Raw genomic sequence first — 20,493 nt, 5'->3', positions numbered from 1 at the left:
TGGACCTTACACAATGGATATTGCTGAGCAGAAATCCACCACTACTTACTTCTCCAAATTACGGTCACTTCATCTTGATCTTGAGATAAAGATTAATAACAGGCCAGTACCCCTTGCTCAACCTGTTCATTTTCTTGGCCTGGTACTAAATAGAAAACTGAACTTTCAAGCACGTGTGACCTCTCTTCGGACCATCTGCTTGAAGAAATTGAATATCCTCTGGTGTGTGTCATCTATGTCATGGGGTGCTGATCAACTTACCCTTATCCATCTTTATCAAGCTCTCATCAGGTCCCACTTAGACTATGGCTCTCCAGTGTATGACTCTGTGAAAAAAACTACTTTAGAGCGAATTGAACACGACCCAGCACAGTGCTCTGAGAGTTTCTCTAGGGGCTTTCAGAACCTCCCCAGTCCAGAGCCTTTACATCGAAGCTCATAAACCTCCCTTACATCTTCGGAGGAAAACATTACTTTTGATGTATGCCTCAAAAATCTGCAGTCTTGGAGATGTTTGTACAATACCGAATGGGAGACATTTTACAATAGTAAACCAAATGAAAACCAGTCTGTTCCACTTAGACTTAAAGAACTGACTCAAACATGGAATATAGAAATCAGCAATATATTTCAGGACATGACACCTCCTGATCCATCTTGGACAAATATTCCTGCAATTTACGACAACTGTTTTGAACAGTGGGAGAAGAATACCTTGTCCCTCTCCAATATCGCACTGTTACACGAAACTCACTCTTCTAACTCAGAGGCCTATAAAATCTATACAGATGGATCAAAAATTGAGACCCAAGTAGGTGCTGCGGCAGTCTTCTCTTCATTCACTGTTTCTGTTTCGTTACCAATAGAATGCAGTACCTTTACTGCTGAGTTTTATGCTATAAATTTAGCTGTTGATCTGATTACTGAACTTTTAATTATGCCTGCTTTAATATACACTGACTCATTCAGTGCTGCCACCTCTATAATTAGTAGTAACAGCTCCTCTCACCCTATAATAAAACAAATACATTCCAAGTTACTTGCTTGTAATGAGTTGAACCAAACTGTGACATTCTGCTGGATCCCAGAACATTCTGGAATGGCCAGCAATGAAAGAGCAGATCTTGGAACTAAACAACTAGAAACTACTATTTTGCAGTTTCTGGATGTTGACTTGACTGATTGGAAATATTATAAAACTATTCCTAAAAGCACCTCCTCATGTTACACTATTCAACAGTGAAGCCCATGAAGTGCCTTTACCACTTGTTTCCCTTCTTATTGAATGGAGAACGTGCAACTACTATTATGAAAATTTCAGCAAAGTGCAGAAAAGTTGTCATATTGTTTGGCAGTAATAATGTGATCCCCAGTAAGAATTTCTCAAATGTGTGATCACCACATTCAGAACAAGTTGTCTTACATTACATCAATTTTTGCTATCACAGCTTTAGAAAAAACTGTTGCAAGCTGTTGAAAAAAAATTGAGTGACTTAGATCATGTGGGAAGGTGGGATAGGGAAACTTGGGTTGAAATAAATGAAAAGTCTATTGGATATAAATGGTGGTTATGCTCATCACATCACAGATGTTATTACATGAAAAGTTTTCACTTGATGTTGAAGAAACTTAGAACTGGGTGATGTCATTTGCTTCAGGTAGTAGTTGAAGAAGTGGAAAAAAGTTTTTTGATGTACAAGTCTCTGTTGGCTGACAACTGCCAGTTTTTACACTTTATAATTTGTTTTCTGCACTTCAGAACTACAATTAGCCATGCTTTGATCAGGCATGCATTTGATAATCTCTAATCTCTAAAAAAAAAAAAAAAAATATATATATATTTTTTTAATGTTCTTTAACTTTTTTGCCTTGACAGTGTTATTATTTTCATAAAAGCTAGTGGGTAGTTATATGTCAGCTTGACACAAAGGACAAAACAATAGGGATTATGATATTACAGTAAACTCTTTAAGATCTGGTCCCTTTGAAGATTAAGAAGTTTAATATTTTCTGGATTTTAGAGAGGCATACTTAGTAATAGTAATAGCCATATAGTGCAAGGAAGCAACAGGCTTTTACTGTACTAGCCAGAAAAAAAAAAAAAAAAGAATAAATAAGAAAATACAAATTATTTTCTTCTTCCTTTCTTATATAGGCAACTATTCAATTGACCTTTGAATTTATTAAAACTGTCAGCATCAACTAACTGCGAAGATAATCTGTTCTTGCAATCAACGACTTGCTAACTAAAAGAAAACTTCCTACGATCTAGTCTAAACCTCTTCCTCCATGATTTGAATTTATACCCAGAGTTCTGAAATTCTCTATAACAGTGAAAATTCACTTTCATTCATGTTTCTAATCTATATCAGGATCTTATAAACTTCAATCAGGTCATCTCTGGGAGAGGTGGCTATTTGCCAAGCTCTGTAGCCCAAACTCACCATATGAGTTGTCCATCTTTGGACCCTTTTAAGAAGCTCAATGTCATTTTTCAGGTGAGCTCTCCAAACTTGAACACAGTATTCTAAATGTGGTCTTACAATTGTCTTATGCATTGGAACTATGACCTCCATATCACTATAGGATAATGTATGATAAATCATCGATAGGACACCATGGACTTTCCTGGCTGCTTGTCTACACTGATCAGAAAAATTCATATCTTCCCATATTGTAACTCCCAGATTGCTTTCTTCCTTTACTGTTTTTAATTTAACACCACCAAGTGTACGATTTATTTTGGGGTTGTTATTTCCCAAACGTAAGACCTTGCATCTTGCCACATAAAAATAAAGCTGCCACTTTTCTGACCATTTTTGCAACCTGTTCAAGTCATCCTGAAGGAGCACTGCTCTGTACTGATCATTAACTACTCTACCAATCTCTATGTCATTTTCAAACTTTTGACATCAAGCCTTCTATTCCATTATTGGCATTGTTCACAAAAATCAGAAACAGTGATGGTCTGAGAACAGATTCTTGGGGACCCCACTTCTGACCAACTGAAGAATATCCATTAATCACTACCTTCTGCCCTGCAGCCACCCAGCAATCCATCTTAGAATTTTTCCAGTAATCCCAAATTGTTCCAGCTTATACAATGACCTCTCATGATGGACAGAGTCAAATGTTCAATGCTTTGCTAAAATCCAAATAAAGTATGTCAAAATTGTCCCCTACATACAGATCATGAGTAACTGTATTTCCCCGAGTTCAAATATGCCCTCATAATTAACTTAAATTGTTCATTACACTTCCTTGTGGCCTCCATCAATTACTGGGTATATGCCATCAACTCCAGGAGCCTTACTTGCCTTTATGTTTGAAACTTTTTCTAATAAACAATCATCTGTAATTTTGAAATCACTATTTTCGTATGGCTCAGCCTCATTTGCACAGCCATTTCTCAGCATGAAGGGTCTTTCTTCAGTAAAGGCAGATGCAAAGCACCTATTTAATTCATCCACAACATCAGCTGGGTTGTCTAAGACTTTCTCACACCCAATGCAATTGTCCAGTTTGATTCGTTTTTTCTTTCTTTTATTCACATACATGAAAAATTCCTCGTCCCCATTCTTCGTTCTTTTAACCAGTTCTTTCTCATAAACAGACTTGGTCTGTCTAACCTTATCTGTGGTACTGTTACAAATCAAATCGTAGCTGTTTTAGGCTTCAGTACTTTTCATTGCTCTGCAACTGTCCCATGCTATCTTTTTGTGCTCTATCTGATTGGCCATCTCTACATTAATCCATTTCGGCATCCTCCTGCAATATTTTCTTAATGATATGTATGCGTTGATGGCTTCTGTGAATTTTCTTTAAAGGTATTCCATAATTCAAGTGTATTTGCCCTCACGCTGCAGTCTGCCCAATTAATAGATGCCATATAGGTGCATTGTGTTGGGAGTTATTTGCCAGTCGACTCCTTGTATAGCATGATGTTTACAACTCTGACCTATATATGCTCCTGTTCTATTTGTGAGACTGCCTTCGCAACAAGTTAGATGAAACTTGGCAATCAAGCGTTTGGTTATTTGTCTGCTATATGTCTGGCAACCAAGTTTTGGAAATTTGTCAGCCTTTTGCCTGGACAACACACTCTCAACAGACCATTTTTATTTGACTATTAATTGTGAGCTTTCTTTGAATTTATACTGTGCTTCAAGCTGCAAAGTTGGCAAATTGGTATCAAGACAGTTTCTTTCGCCCTGCCTTCTCACTTTCCTGATTACTGCCTACCTAGCAATACCCTTTGTCCCCTCTTAAGCCGGCACCTTCACTTCCAGTTGAGATTGATACAATGAAGGATAGAACAGGTATTCAGCAAATGTCCTGTGCCGATTGTGAGAGTAAACTGGAGGCCCTGACAGTATGTTGCTTTTCGTGCCGGAGAATCTTCTGCCATAATTGCCAGACACCTAAAGTTAAATGGTTGAGCAAACAAAGGAGAAGAAAATGGCTTTGTCACCTCTGTGCAAGTAACTCAAAACTGGCAGATATCTTGGAGGAAGAGGTACCTTCTATTACCCTTACAGAGGCAATTCCTTCCCCGTCCTCAGGGCTGTTTTAGGTGCTTGGTTCGAATGTCAGAAGCACTACATCATCGCCTGCATCGAGAACGCCTCATGATGCAAGCTTATGCATTGGGATAGTGGTGCCTTTTTGGAATAGGAATATGATTTTGCTCCTGCCATCTCCACAACAGACTCCCTGGTGAATATCCCCTTAGAAATTTTGGAAATAAAAAATGTTTTAAGGGACAGCACTGCTACACTCAGTGAGGGACCGCTACACCCTGAGGGTTTCAAGATCAGCTTAGGGGGAGGTTCTGTCTCCAATAATGGGTTCTCTTGCATGCCTTAATGCTGAGAATAGACGACTCAGAGCCCCAAAAAAAAGAAATCCTGAATCAAGTTCTCTTGCTGAACGATCAACCCGGAGATCTGAAAATCTTTGTTAGTGAATGCTATCTTCCCTCTAGTCAGACTATCAGTGATGGACCATTGTGAACCTCAGGAGTGTTTACGTGAAGTGGATGAGTCCTCTCTGCAATCCTCAACCCAAACTGTTTGATCCCAGCAAGGGACAACTGATCCAAAAAAATCCACAGAGTTCACCTCTAGCTGCTGCAGACAGGTCGACTCAGCAGATCTTCACTTCTGCTGTTGAGCTGAACCCACTGGATATGTATCCCTTGTATTCTCACCTCGTTGAGCTTGACCTGCCCATGGTTGCTGATAGTCAACGTACCCAGGATCAATGTTGGAATCTGGGTGAACCTAACCCGTATCAACCATGCAGATTACAACAGAAGAAGCATGGTCACCAGGTTCCGAATCAGCCCAACCATGGTAACAACATGATGCAGATGAGAGAACCCCCACGCCAAAACAGGGATGGACAGACCTTTACTCAGGTGTGGTTGCCTCACGTCACCTTCATCAATCGAACTCTCAAGCACAATCTTAAAGCCGTAACCCCCAAATAGCTATTTCCACCCAAGAAATTTTGAAAGTGGAACCCCAAGGGAACAGATTACCAATACAACAGACACAAGTTTCTGCCCCTCGCCAACCGGTTTCGGTCACTCAGTCGAGAAGACTGCAGGAGATTTATAATATAGCAGCATTAGCATTAGTAGGGGCATTTGATGCAAGAAAGCAAGCTTATGCAGCATCAGCCAAAAAAAAATAAAGTAAAAAAAATAAATAAAAAATGAACACTTCCACTTCACCCCTCTGTTCGTTCAAAATACCTGTCCAGCTGAGCCTTAAACTTATTTAGGCTATCAACTTCCACGACAAGGGATGGAAGTCTGTTCCACCTACCAACCACCCGCTGGCTAAAGGCAAATTTCCGCACATCTATCCTACATCTGTCTTTCCTCAATTTGAACTTATGCCCTCACAGGTGATTATTCTGAGCAAGAGGAAGAATCCCATCAGCATTGAGCATGCTCAAACCATTCAAGGCTTTGTACACCTCTATCAGATCACGTCGCTGGTGCCTAGTCTCCAGACACTGTAATTCGCAAAACTTAAGCCTTTCTTCGTAAGAGCACCCCTTTGTTCCATTCACTAATCTTGTTGCTCTTCTCTGTACTCGTTCCAGCAGCTCTACATCCTTCTTGAAATGAGGCCTCCAGGCCTGTATACAGTACTATAGGTGTGGCCTGACCATTGCCTTATACAAGAGAATAATCACCTCCTTATCCCTGCTAGAAAAATTCCTATATATCATTGACAATACACCATGATCTACTCTTGCTGCCCGTCTGCACTGCTCAGAGAACTTCATATCTGCCTGCACAACCACCCCCAGGTCCCTTTCATTCTCTACCACTGTCAGTGTAGTGCCACAGAGTTGATACGTTGTTCTGGGATTGCTGTTTCCCATATGTAGTACTTTACATTTGTCAATGTTAAACTTCATTTGCCACCTCTCAGCCCATCTGCTCAACCTTTCCAGATCCTGTTGCATCAGCATAGTGTCAGTAGTGTCCTTGACAACCCAGCCAACCTTTGTATCGTCTGCAAACTTGGACATTAAGCTTGATATACCATCATCAATATCATTTATAAATACAGAGAACAGTAAAGGACCCAATACTGAACCCTGAGGGACTCCACTAATAACATTAGTCCACGATGAGCAGTGTCCATTGATTACCACTCTCTGTCTTCTCCCCCTCAACCACCCCTTTATCCCTAGCAGCAATTTGCCTCCAGTGCCACACTGCTCCAATTTGTGCAGCAGTCTTCCATGTGCAACAGTATCAAAAGCCTTTCTAAGATCCAAGTATATAATATCAAAGCTATTCCCTGCATCCAGTTCTTTTGTGACTGCATCATAGTATCCAATCAAATTGGTCAGGCAAGACTTCCCCTTAACAAAACCATGCTGTGTCCGAGCTATAACTGAAGTCTAGTCTAGATGATCCTGCAGTGCTTCTTTAACCAGTGCCTCCATTAATTTTCTGGGAACAGAAGTTAAACTCACAGGTCTATAATTACTTGTGTCAGCCTTTGATCCTCCCTTGTGAATTGGGGTCACATTTGCACATCTCCAGTCCATGGGTACCTCCCCTGAGTCCAAGGAAGCTCTCATAATTATGGCTAAGGGTTTGCTTACTTCCTTTGTTGCCTCCTTTAATATAACTGGATAGATCCCATCCACCCCAGGTGCCTTTCTTGTGTTTATCTTCAACAATTTCTCCTCCACTTTACTCTCAGTTATTACAAGATTCTCTGGCTTACTGCTAGAGTTGAATACACCTCTGGCATTCCCCTCGCTGAATAACTCCTCATGTGTGAATGTTGATGCAAAATATTCATTTAGTTTGTTAGCTACCTGAGCAGGGTCATCAACAGTTGACCCATCTATATCAAGTGGACCAATCTGATTCATCCCTTTCCTTCTAGAGTTTACATAAGTAAAGAACTCTTTGCTGTTTTTCTTTGCATCCCTTGCCAAGGATCTCTCATAATCTGCCTTCGCCTGCCTAACCTCCTTTGTAACTTGGTTACAGATCAACTTGTATCTATCATAGGCTTCTGTGTCACGTGTTAATTTGTATGTATCCCATGCATTTTTCTTCTCTGCCATATGCCTCATTAGTTCATCTGACATCCATTTAGGCGTAAACCTTGAACAATATTTCTTAGTTGGTATGTAAAGCCTAGTAGCTTGCAAGATAAGTTCTTTGAATGCTTCCCATTTTGAATTTGCTGTTGGTAACATCATCAGTTGGTCCCACTGTATAGAATTTAAATACTGTCTCAGTCCAACGTAGTCACCTTTACGAAAGCAACAACCCTTCCCTTTACCCCTGATGGTAGTTACCTCTTTGAGTAAATCCCACTTGAGCACACTGTGATCACTGCCACCTAGTGGTTCCTTTATCTGCAGATTCGTGATGCATGAAGAATCACTACTGATAATCAAATCAAGAGTATTACTCCCTCTAGTTGCCTCCCAAACATGCTGATGTAGAAAACAATCACCCAATAAATCCACAAAAGCCTTGCTAGTGTGTGAGTGACCAGCCACCAAATTCCAGTCAATATCTGGGAAATTAAAATCCCCCATTATAAGACTCTGATTTACTGGCCCACTCTATTTCTCTGTACAGTTTCTTATTATACTCATCAGAGTCATTAGGCCTATAGCACACTCCTACTCTCAATTTTGATCTCCCAATGCTTATGTCACACCAAACTGACTCAACACTGCACTGTCCAGCGATGTCGACTGGCTTCACTTCCTTGGATTTTATGTGTTTCTTAACTAATAGCATAACCCCTCCTCCCTTCCTATCCTGTCTATCCTTTCTGTAGACATTGTACTCCCCAAATTCCAGTTCTGCATTCCTTATATCTGTGTGACACCACGTCTCTGAAATCCCAACAATATCTGCCTTTGATGTTTTCAGCAATAACTCAAATTCATCAAATTTATTTACTAAACTCCTAGCATTGGTGTACATGCAAGTATACATGCACCTGCTCTTTCTCTTAGCCACCCTGACACAACCCATGTGTTTACTTGTACCCCCATGATTCCCAGCAGTCTCTGTAATATCCTGCATCTTATTTTCCAGACTGCTGCTCATTCCAATAGAAGCAGTGCAAGAATCACTTTCTCCTCTGCCAGTGGCTACTGTTAATCTATTAGTCCTTGTATCCCCCCAATCTAGCAGTTTTCCGACCCACCTAACACTGCCTCGATAGCATCAGCAGACATTCTTGCACCCTTTCTATTTAAGTGTATCCCATCCCTGTAGAAGCAGTCTCACCCCTTTAACAAGTACAGACCAGGCTGAAAAAAATTCTACCCCTTGAGCCCTGCACAATCTTTCCAGTGCCGAATTGATCGACAAGGCTCTCATCATATACTCCCTCCTATCGTGTCTGGGCAGAATTGCAGACACTTTCAAATTCAACCCTAATTCACGGCTTTTTTTCATCAGTGACCTGTACTTGTTAAGTTATTCCGCTGGTCTCCTACTCTTAATATCATTAGTGCCAACGTGTACAACTATATCACCTTTTGTGCCCTTAAAAGATGATATCCGCTCTACAATGTTTTCTTATTAACCTTTTTCAACCTTTGCCCCTGGCAGACATACCCTGGTCCTGTTTCACCTATCCTTTTTACAAAGCATGTTTCCCGTTTCCCTGACAATAGAGTCACCAACAACTACTAGTTCCTTTGGGACCAGCGCATTCTGCCTTGGGGGTTGCCGCTGTGTTGCGTGATGACCAAGTGCAAGCTCTGGCATTGGTGTGGGCAGCTGAGAGCTTGATGGGCCCCTCACTTGTAATCCTTCGAGGGCATCCACCCTGTCCTTCAAGCTCTCATATAGGCCCATAACAATGCTGAGTTGTCGCCTGATTTCCTTACACTCCTTGCATCGCGCACATACAAAGACATCCCCCATAACAGTATCATGTCCCATACCTGACTGCTCCGCAAACATCAAGCAAATAGTGCATCTTAAAAGGCTGTGATTCAGAGGGCAACTGCCCCCCCTCAGTTCTCCCCTGAGCCACAGCATTCCCATTAGCTTGAGCCTTTTGCTTTGCTGCTCTGGTTTGAGTCATGATTTCGATTTACTTTCAATAAAATTTCAATTTCAGTATAAAATTAAATCCTAAACTTGTATCCCAACACAGTTATAATGCTATATTTATATTTCAGTAACTAGTGTTATCTACGAAATATTTATGTTTCAGTAACGAGTGTTATCTATGAAATCTACGAATATTTATGTTTCAGTAACAAGTGTTATCTACGAAATATTTGTTTCAGTAACGAGTGTTATCTACGAAATCCCTTTATATAACTTCCGTATCAAGTTATGTATTAATTATTTATTTTTACTAATTATTTATGTTACGTAACCTAAGTGGTTATATGTATAGTTAAAAGTACAATTTAATATCAGCTGTACAGACCAGAGAAAGAATTTGTGTTTCAAGACTGGGTCCTTCAATGCAAGCAGAAAGTATCAAGGCTCTCTTTGCCCATGAACATGGGATTAAGATTGATGCAAAGGCTATCAAAACGAGGTTTCCAACCTACTCTTCCTTTATCATCTCCTGTTCAGCAAATGCAGAGCATATCATCTTGGATTCTAGCTGTTGTCCCTTAGGCACCCTCATTAAGCTGTATCAAGAGAGGAGTAGACTGATTGCTTACAATGCACCAAGACAGGACATACAGGCATAGCAACAAAAGAGTCATATGCAATAAGGTTTGCAAGCCTGAAAGCTTTTGTGGTTCATGCAGAATGTATGCAGCATAAAAAACAAGCTTCACTCCCTTCAGACCCTCCTTTTTCTTGACGAGTTTGATATCATTTGTCTTACTGAAACATGACTATCAGCAGATAGGCAGCTTGATCTTGTGCCTCTTAACACTCCCTTCAAGCACATTAGAATTTAAGAAACACCAGACAGGGTGGTGGTGTAGAAATCTTTTTTAACAGCCGTTTTTAAGCCAATAAGGACAAGAGTAAGTCAGTCAAACAACTTTGCAACCTGTACAGTGCTGAGGAGTCCCCTTATTCAAATTCAGTGCTGACTGGTTTTTTGAGGTCACTCTTCGGACCTTTCATCTTACATGGTTCTTGGCGCCGACTACTAAAGGATGCCAAGTGCTTGACCTAATATTCCATAACCTACCAGACATCAAGCTCCTGCCTAGCAATTTCCAATTTCAGTCGGATCACCTGCCAATTGCATACCAGTTATCCATGCATGGCAATTCCCCTGAGTTATCTGATGAGTGTGCCGCTGAACTGCCTTGGGTTGCCTCCTCTACTAAATATCTCAAGCCAGACAGAATTTTACAGTGCTTGAGCGGATTTGACTGGGGATGCCACTATGGACTTGTCCAAACAATTGAAGTTAATTGCACTCTGTGGTGCAGCCAAGAAAGTTAGGATTTGTAGCAAGTCGAATCTGTGTTTTAATAAGGAAACCAAGTTGGCCTTCATCAGGAAGCAGAAAGCCTACTGGAAATGGCAGAAATCTCAACTTTCCTCAGACCTCACTATATTTAAGAAAGAAAGAGCCTACTTCCTAAAAAAGAAAAGACAAGTCCTAAACCAAGCTGTTCTTGATAGGTTGAAGAGGGGTAGAAGGATTCTATCACACAAGAGAAATCATCATATCATTGATCAAAAGCTTGTCCAGGAATGGGTACAGTGCAACCTCCTGCAGGCAGATTTTCCAGATCCAGATTCCTCTCCCCCACAGGAGGACTTGGTTATCTAGGGCAGAGATGAACGACATAGAAATATCTCGAGACCCTGATTGATGTCATCAAAAATTACCTAAAAAAGCTACTGTAGGACCAGACAGTTTCCCATTATTCATAGTAAAAATATGCAGCACATATATTGTTGACAATGAAAAATGAAAATGTAAAAATGAAAAATGTTCCAAGTTTTCATTTTTACAAAATTTCAGGGAAAAACTCAATGCACTATTAGAAACTGACTACAGACAGCTCATGCATGGTCATGCAACTCACCCACAAAACAGTTGAATATATTAAGTATTTTAGTTTTACCAGGTATAAAATTAGAATTGCACAAAAATAATAATAATAAAAAAAAAATGTTTCGCTACCTATTTTATTCGTGGTGCAAACTTGTTTGTAACTGATTATATCTGTGGTTTTAAAAATGAATTACAATATTTAAGTTACATATTGAAAACTCGTACTGCCATTGATTTGTTTGATTTGTTTATTTAGTCAGATGTTTGGGCTCTTGGATGCTGTATTTATGAAATAGCAACATTAAAGCATGCATTTAATGCAAAAGATCTCAATTCACTGATGTATAAGGTATTGGGTAGAAAGGTAAGATTTCTTTCAATTTTGTTCAACTTTAGTACAGAATATTCAAAAGGGGTTTTATTATATAATTTAAAATTATATCTGTTTTTGTAATAACTCCTTTTTATTAGCAGTAGCTTCAGTAATATAGGTTAGATATAAAATAAAAGTTAGTTTACATGTTTTCTTTCTAGCAGTATATTCTCTTGGTCTTATGAATCAACAGGGATTACCTTTATGAAGCTTCTTTTCCAACCAACTCTCCTAGTCCAACTTGCTAATAATTCTTGGGGAAGGCGATATCAATTTTGCAAAACATGTGGGACATCTTCCCCACTGTCAGAACCATAGCGTTCAGACCGTACAGTCTCAACGCTGAGCGCTCAAGACTTCTGTCTTCAAACACCATACCTCTGGCAGCAAGGAAACCATTACATGGATTGACATAAAGTTAGATTTTTGAAAGTCTAAACTGCTTAATCAATATGGACCAATTATTTCTTTTGGTCCTGTAGCTTGACTTTAGAGTTAAATTTAGGGGTCTAAAAAAAAAAAAAAAAAAAAAAAAAAATGGATATGGGGGTATTATTCTCTACATTCCTTAAGTCGGACTAGAACTTTTCGATTTTGGGGCGTCATGTTCACAGGAATATAGCAACTCATCCGAAACTTTTGTCTTATGTTGTAGTGTTTGTTCTTCACACATGTGTATAATTGACCAATCGTCGGACAATAGGAATGGTCTACGGATATTGATTGAAGTTTCGTGTAGTTTCATCTCTAAGGTTTCCGCAATAAGTAGTTTGTGGTAGTTGTGTTGAATATTTATAATTTTTGTTTCATTAAAGCCGAATGAATGTCGTTCATTTATTGCGTGGAACGCAAGTTCCAATGCATTTGAATGTCCAAACCCACACAGAAGCTTCGTGTTGTTTTGCTCGAAGCTGTGCCACTCCCATGGTAGATCCTACATAAACAGCATCACAATTTTTGCATGGGATGCTGTATACTAGGTCATGCGGTAATTGGAATGTGGTGTTTGAAGGTTGTGTATAATTTGTTCATGGGTTTTGCTATGATTTTCATGTCAGTACCCTTGCATATTTGGGTTAAGTTTATTGTACCAGTACTCGACATATGGAATGGTGATGAAATGTATTTTGGTCTTGTCGGATTTTTGTGCAATGGTTGTTGCGAGATTGTTGTTATTTATTTTATCATGGGCCATTGTTTTAACTTTGTTTATATAGGTTAGTGGGTAGCCCCTGTTTGAGAATCTTCTAGTTAATTCATTTATTTCAGTGGTTAGAGAAATCTGAGTGGAAGAATACTTAAAGGCGTTAAGAAATTGATTCAGCATGACCGATTTTTTGTATGGTTGGGGATGATAACTGTGGAAATGCAAAAGCATTCCCTTATTAGTGGGTTTTCTATATATGCTGAAATTTAGTTTTTGGTCTAATCTGTGTATGGTAAAATTCAGGAAATTTATGGAGTGGTTTTCTGCTTCAATTTCTAATTCAAATTTTAATCTCTGATGGATGTTATTAAAAATCTGTAGAATATTGTTTATGGTCAAATGATTTGTGATAATTAGGATGTCCTCCAGATATCTTCCATAATATGTGATCTGTGGTATAAATTGATTAAGATGGATCTTTTCTAATTTGTCTAAGTATAGTTCAGCAATGAGTCCACTGAAACCAAAATTCAAAATTTGATTGCCCCTTTTAGAACTATACTTTATGCATATGTGTATACTGACTTAATTGACCACTCAAGTTATACCTTAATATACAACACTATGGCTGAATGGTTAACAGGGTTAAAACAAGACTATACTAGAATTAAATTGAAATATGCGGCCCAAAAATATCATATCCAGTTTTTAAAACAATGTCTTTCTGAAAATTTAATACCGAAATTTGCTAAATTTCGGCTAGGTTTGAAAATCCAAGGAATACAAACATTAGTTCTTACCACATCAAGCAACATAGTAAAACTAGCTTTAAAATCTCGATTGCCAAATAACGATATTGCAATATTTTTAGAAAACACCTAAACAGTATTGATTGGAATACTCTAAAGCAAGCCATTCAATTAAAAATCGACACCCAATCCACCACATTAAAGAATAGACATAACCTAAAATTACAAGCCCTTAGGGGATTTCCACACAACAGAGGTCATCATTCGTCACACAATCGTTTCGAGAATCAAAGTGCATACCGAAACACCAAAAACGCAGTAAAAATTCCCACACCTTTCTCAATAGAAATCTACCACATATTAATGACTTCCGGATCTATTTAAACATTGGTTCCCATAACGACCCTAATCCATCAGATAATGTAAAGAACTTATCATCTGTTATGCTAACTTCTCAGCAAATAGCCCTATTAAATAAAGGTTTAAATTATAATTTACTGCCGAGATTCTCCCCCCCCCCAAGAAACAAATGATTATTGATCTTGAGTTTGCTCTTAGAGATTTGCCTCAAAAAAACATATCCAACAGACTAATTGAATCATAAACCAAACTATCCCCTTAATATCAAAATGACATAGAGAAGAAGCTCAAGCCATACACACACTTAGACAAAACCAAGATATCATTATTCAAAAGGCCAACAAAGGCGATACAGTAGTTGTTCTCAATAAAGGAGACTATATAAATAAATTATACACCATCATTTCAGACACAACGACATACAAAGAGGTTGCACCATCAGAGTTCAACAGCTTAGTTAACAAATATAACAAAATGCTCACCACCTATAGGGAAGATGACCACATCACTATGGCCCAACTTAAACAAATTAAAGCCTGCACATACAATATCCCAACCGTATTCGGCCAAGTAAAATTACACAAACAGGATACCCAATACGTCCAATCGTGTCATAAAAGAATTCAGCTTTTGCTTCCTTAGCCATGTTCATCTACCCAATTCTAAAACCACTCTGAGAACTCCTAACATATAACATAAAAAACTACGATGCTTTATTCATGAACCTCAAAGATCTCCATATCAAGGAGGATATGAAGTTATATTCACTGGATGTGACTTCACTATACACTAACGTAAATGTACCTTACGCCTTAGACATAGTCTGGGCCTACTTAAATGATGATAACATAAAAATTAATAACACCAGACTCCCCAAAGACAGAATCTTTGAACTAGCAAAACTATTAGTAAATGCTAATTACATTCTCTTCCAAGAAAAAATACACAGACAGATTTTCGGCCTCCCAATGGGCCTAAACATCAGTGGACTCATTGCTGAACTATACTTAGACAAATTAGAAAAGATCCATCTTAATCCATTTATACCACAGATCACATATTACGGAAGATATCTGGATGACATACTAACTATCACAGATCATTTGACCATAAACAATATTCTACATAAACAATAAAGGCAAAACAGCGCAGAAAGAAGAACTATAGGAAATTTTGGAATTGGTGAAAGAAATAAAAGAGGTGAAAGACTTGTGGAATTTGCAGAATCTCAAGGACTGTCAGTAATGAACACTTTTTTCAAGAAAAGGGTGAACAGAAAGTGGACATGGAAGAGTCCAAATGGATTAACAACTAATGAACTCGACTTCATCCTCACTAACAGAAGATATATTGTGAATGATGTTACTGTCCTGAATAAGGTAAATGTTGGAAGTGATCACAGAATGGTAAGATGTACACTTGATATAGATGCAGGAAAGGAAAGGAAAAAACTGACTCGAGTAAATAATGCAAAGGTTTTTGAGATAACAGAAGAGGAGAAAAAGCAGTATGCACTGGAACTTAAGAACAAGTATGAGCTTCTGCAGACTGCTGAGGACCAAGATATCGACGAGGAATATTACAACTTTTTGAAAGTGATAAAGCCCAAGAAACCTATAGGGAAAAAGAAATCAAAAGAAGAAAAAAATAGTCAAGAAACACTTGTCATGATGAACCGAAGACGACAAATGAAAAGCAAGAAAAACACTGATAGGGAGCAAATTGAGTATACTGAGTTATGCAAAGCCATTAGAAAGAGACTCAGAGAGGACATAAGAAGATTTAACACAAGAAAAGTAGAAAAAGCATTAAGGGAAAACAAAGGATTTAAATCAGCAGCCATGAGCAGTAATACAGAAAGACAAATGATACTGAAAGTGAAAAATAGCGATGGTATACTTATAAACAGCAGAGAAGGCATAATTCAAATAGCAGAAGACTACTATAGAGAATTATACAAGGAGCGAGGGAATGATACCAGCAGTGGGGAAGATGGATTGCAAAGTAGCAACACATACGACATACCCGATATTCTTCCTGATGAGGTAGAACATGCATTGAAGAAAATGAAGAATCGGAAAGCCCCGGGGGAAGATGAAGTTACTGTAGAGTTGTTGAAATTGGGAGCAAGAGACATAACACAAAAACTGGCAAGGCTCTTCACAAAGTGCATTAGAAAAGGTGTGATGCCTAAGCAGTGGAATAATGCAATCACAGTTTTGCTGCATAAGAAAGGAGAAATTGAAAATTATAGACCAATTAGCTTGTTATCCCACATCTACAAGTTGTTCACAAGGGTCATTACTAACAGATTAGAAAGAATACTTGATGAGAATCAACCAAAAGAGCAAGCTGGCTTTTGGACAGGATTCTCAACTATGGATCACCTTCACGTAATATCACAGCTAATGGAGAAAGCAAATGAATAAAAAACACCATTATGCCTGGCATTTGTGGATTATGAAAAGGCATTTGACTCCATACAGCATAAGGCAATGTTTCGGGCACTGGAAAGACAAGGCATAGATACCCCATATATTATGATTTTGAAGAAAATATATGAGAGTGCTACATCCTTTATTAGACTAGACAAAGACAGTAGCAAATTTAAAATCGAGAAAGGAGTTCGACAAGGAGACACAATATCTCCAAAGCTGTTTACTGCTGCCCTTGAGGAAGCTTTCAGAAGATTAGACTGGTCGCAGAAAGGAGTCAATGTGAACGGAGAGTACCTAAACCATTTACAATTTTCAGATGACATTGTGGTTATAAGCCACGATCCCAAAGAATTAGAGGAAAATCTTAATCAGTTATGCACAGTTAGTAAGGATTTTGGACTAAAGATGAATATGACTAAAACAAAAGTAATGATGAACAAGTATGCCATGGAAAGGGAAATAATGATTGAAAGAGCAGTAATTGAAAAGGTGGAGTCATATACTTATCTGGGACAAGTTATTAGCTGTAATAATGATAAATGGCTGGAAGTCAAGAGAAGAATAAATTTTGGATGAATAGCATTCAGGAAACAAAGTCACATACTGAAGAGCAATATCCCAGTTTGTCTGAAACGTAAAATAATGAATCAATGTATACTCCCTACTACGACTTATGGTAGTGAAACTTGGGCACTCACCAAAAGAATGGAAGAGAAGCTGAGAACTACACAGCGAAGAATGGAAGAGAAGCTGAGAACTACACAGCGAAGAATGGAATGAATTATATTGGGAATCAGACTGTTAGATAAGAAGAGAAACACATGGATTAGGCAGCAAACTCGAGTAAAGGACATTCTTATCAAAACTAAAGAACTAAAATGGTCTTGGGCAGGACACATAGCTCGAAGACATGATGACAGATGGACTAAAAAATAACAGAATGGTACCCAAGAGGAGCTAGAAGAAAACCTGGAAGACAAAGGCGGAGATGGATAGATGAAATTCATGAGTTTTTGGGTAGTAAATGGATGGCCAGTGCTCAAAACAGAAGGAACTGGAAAGTTGCTAGAGAGGCCTTCATCCTGCAGTGGATTGAAAATGGCTGATGATGATGAATATTCTACAGGTTTTTAATAACATCTATCAGAGATTAAAATTTGAATTAGAAATTGAAGCAGAAAACCACTCCATAAATTTCCTGAATTTTACCATACACAGATTAGACCAAAAACTAAATTTCAGCATATATAGAAAACCCACTAATAAGGGGATGCTTTTGCATTTCCACAGTTATCATCCCCAACCATACAAAAAATCGGTCATGCTGAATCAATTTCTTAACGTCTTTAAAAATTCTTCCACCCAGATTTCTCTAACCACTGAAATAAATGAATTAACTAGAAGATTCTCAAATAGGGGTTACCCGCTAGCCTATATAAACAAAGTTAAAACAATGGCCCATGATAAAATAAATAACAACAATCTCGCAACAACCATTGCACAAAAATCCGACAAGACCAAAATACATTTCATCACCATTCCATATGTCGAGTACTGGTACAATAAACTTAACCCAAATATGCAAGGGTACTGACATGAAAATCATAGCAAAACCCATGAACAAATTATACACAACCTTCAAACACCACATTCCAATTACCGCATGACCTAGTATACAGCATCCCATGCAAAAATTGTGATGCTGTTTATGTAGGATCTACCATGGGAGTGGCACAGCTTCGAGCAAAACAACACGAAGCTTCTGTGTGGGTTTGGACATTCAAATGCATTGGAACTTGCGTTCCACGCAATAAATGAACGACATTCATTCGGCTTTAATGAAACAAAAATTATAAATATTCAACACAACTACCACAAACTACTTATTGCGGAAACCTTAGAGATGAAACTACACGAAACTTCAATCAATATCCGTAGACCATTCCTATTGTCCGACGATTGGTCATTTATACGCATGCGTGAAGAACAAACACTACAATATAAGACAAAAGTTTCGGATTAATTGTGAGTTGCTCTATTCCTGTGAACATGACGCCCCGAAATCGAAAAGTTCTAGTCCAACTTAAGGAATGTAAGGAATAATCCCCCATATCCATAATAGAATATAGGAATTATCGAACCCTTAATAGCTCTCTATTATCAATTCTCTTGGTCTGAATGTACTAATGATAACTCACAGGTATGGAATTCCTTGTATCATACTGTAATGAAGTTGGGTATATGCTACAAGTGGTTTACACTATTATAGAATAAATCACTTGTATATGCAAGTCTAATTACTGTTCTTCCCTGAAATTATCACTACTGATAAACTTTAAATACCGGTTATGCCCGGTCATCTTCCTCAGTGAGGTCACAATCACACATCTGGGGGGGGGGGGCTGACATACATTTGCAAGATGCACTCAACTAGTGACAAATGCATAGGAAAAACATCATCCTTCCTTATTCAGAAAGGTTTAATTGGTTTGGCAGGTCCCCTGAATCTAAAAAATAAATGACTATGTTCTGGGGATATCCTCATTAAAACAAAATGTGAGAGACACTGAGAATAGTTCTGAGCCACCTCAATTGGAGGAACACCAATATTAGTGTTATCTCAGAGTGGAATCTCCTTGAAGTATCTGAACTGAAAACCCAATGAGTGTTGGTTAACTACAAAATTAATATTTGTGCATATGGATGGAAATTTAGTCCTCATCAGAAATCTCATTATTACTTTCAATTTACCGATGTTGCTGAATTCATTTATAGCTGGATACTTGCACTGCCCAGTAAGGCCATATGTTCCTAACTAAGATGTTTTAAGTATCAAAAATATTGACAAAAAGGAAATTAGAGTACCTTATTTTTAACTGAACTTACCTCCATTAAAAATAAGGTACTTTAATATAATTAGGAAAGAACGTTACGTGGTTGTTTTCCATTAAGATTATTACTATATTTAATGCCATTCATATACCACATGAAATTAATAATCATGAAATTAATAATATAGTTTATTAAGCAATCGCCTAAACCACTATAAATTAAGATTTCAGGCATCTGTTATCAGACCATGCTGTTGAGAGACAGAACAGTAGAAAGGGTTGCAAATTTGATTATACAGTGTATTACAATATTACAATAACATATTACCGTTATTACAATTACAGAATTATTAATTAATTGTGAATTTTAAGTCTCAAGTATTAAGTTTGAATTACCATTACAATAGAAAACATTAATTTAAGTAGTTCCAAATACATAAAGATTAAAATTCTTTATGTATTTTACCGATGCTGTCGGGTAGCACAGCAAGTAGAGTCTGTCAGCAGGTAAGATTTGCCGATGTTGCCATGTAGAACGGCAAGTAGGAGTCTGTCAGCAGGTAAGATTTGCCGATACTGCCAGGTAGCACGGCAAGTAGGAGTCTGTCAGCAGGTAAGAATTTAATCTTTATGTATTTGGATCTACTTAAATTAATGTCTGTTCTCTGTTGTAACAGTAATCCAAATATTTCAGACTTAAAATTCAAAATTAAAATTACAAAATTAATAAATAATTTTGTAAGTGTAATAATTGTTATTGTAATATAATCACATCACCTTAATGTATAGTGGTTTAGGTGATTGCTTAATAAATTATATTATTAATTTTACTTGGTATATGATTGGTATTAAATATAGTAATAATCTTAAGGTTAATACATAAATAATAATAAATCATATAAAAATATGGACAAACTCACAAACAATCTGTCATAGTGCCCTTGCATGAGTTCAATGTGGTGGAAAGACCATGAAATTATATGTTCAGCTTCAAAACCCATATGTATTAATTGCCAAGGAGAGCAGCCTGCATATTTTAAATATGCCCAGCAGTCGAAAGAGGAAAAGTGATTCAAAGATTAAAG

This window comes from Mastigoproctus giganteus, chromosome 13, assembly GCF_048544385.1.
Source record: "Mastigoproctus giganteus isolate SK-2022 chromosome 13, ASM4854438v1, whole genome shotgun sequence".
Lineage (NCBI taxonomy): Eukaryota > Metazoa > Arthropoda > Arachnida > Uropygi > Thelyphonidae > Mastigoproctus > Mastigoproctus giganteus.
This window is presented reverse-complemented; position numbering follows the sequence as displayed.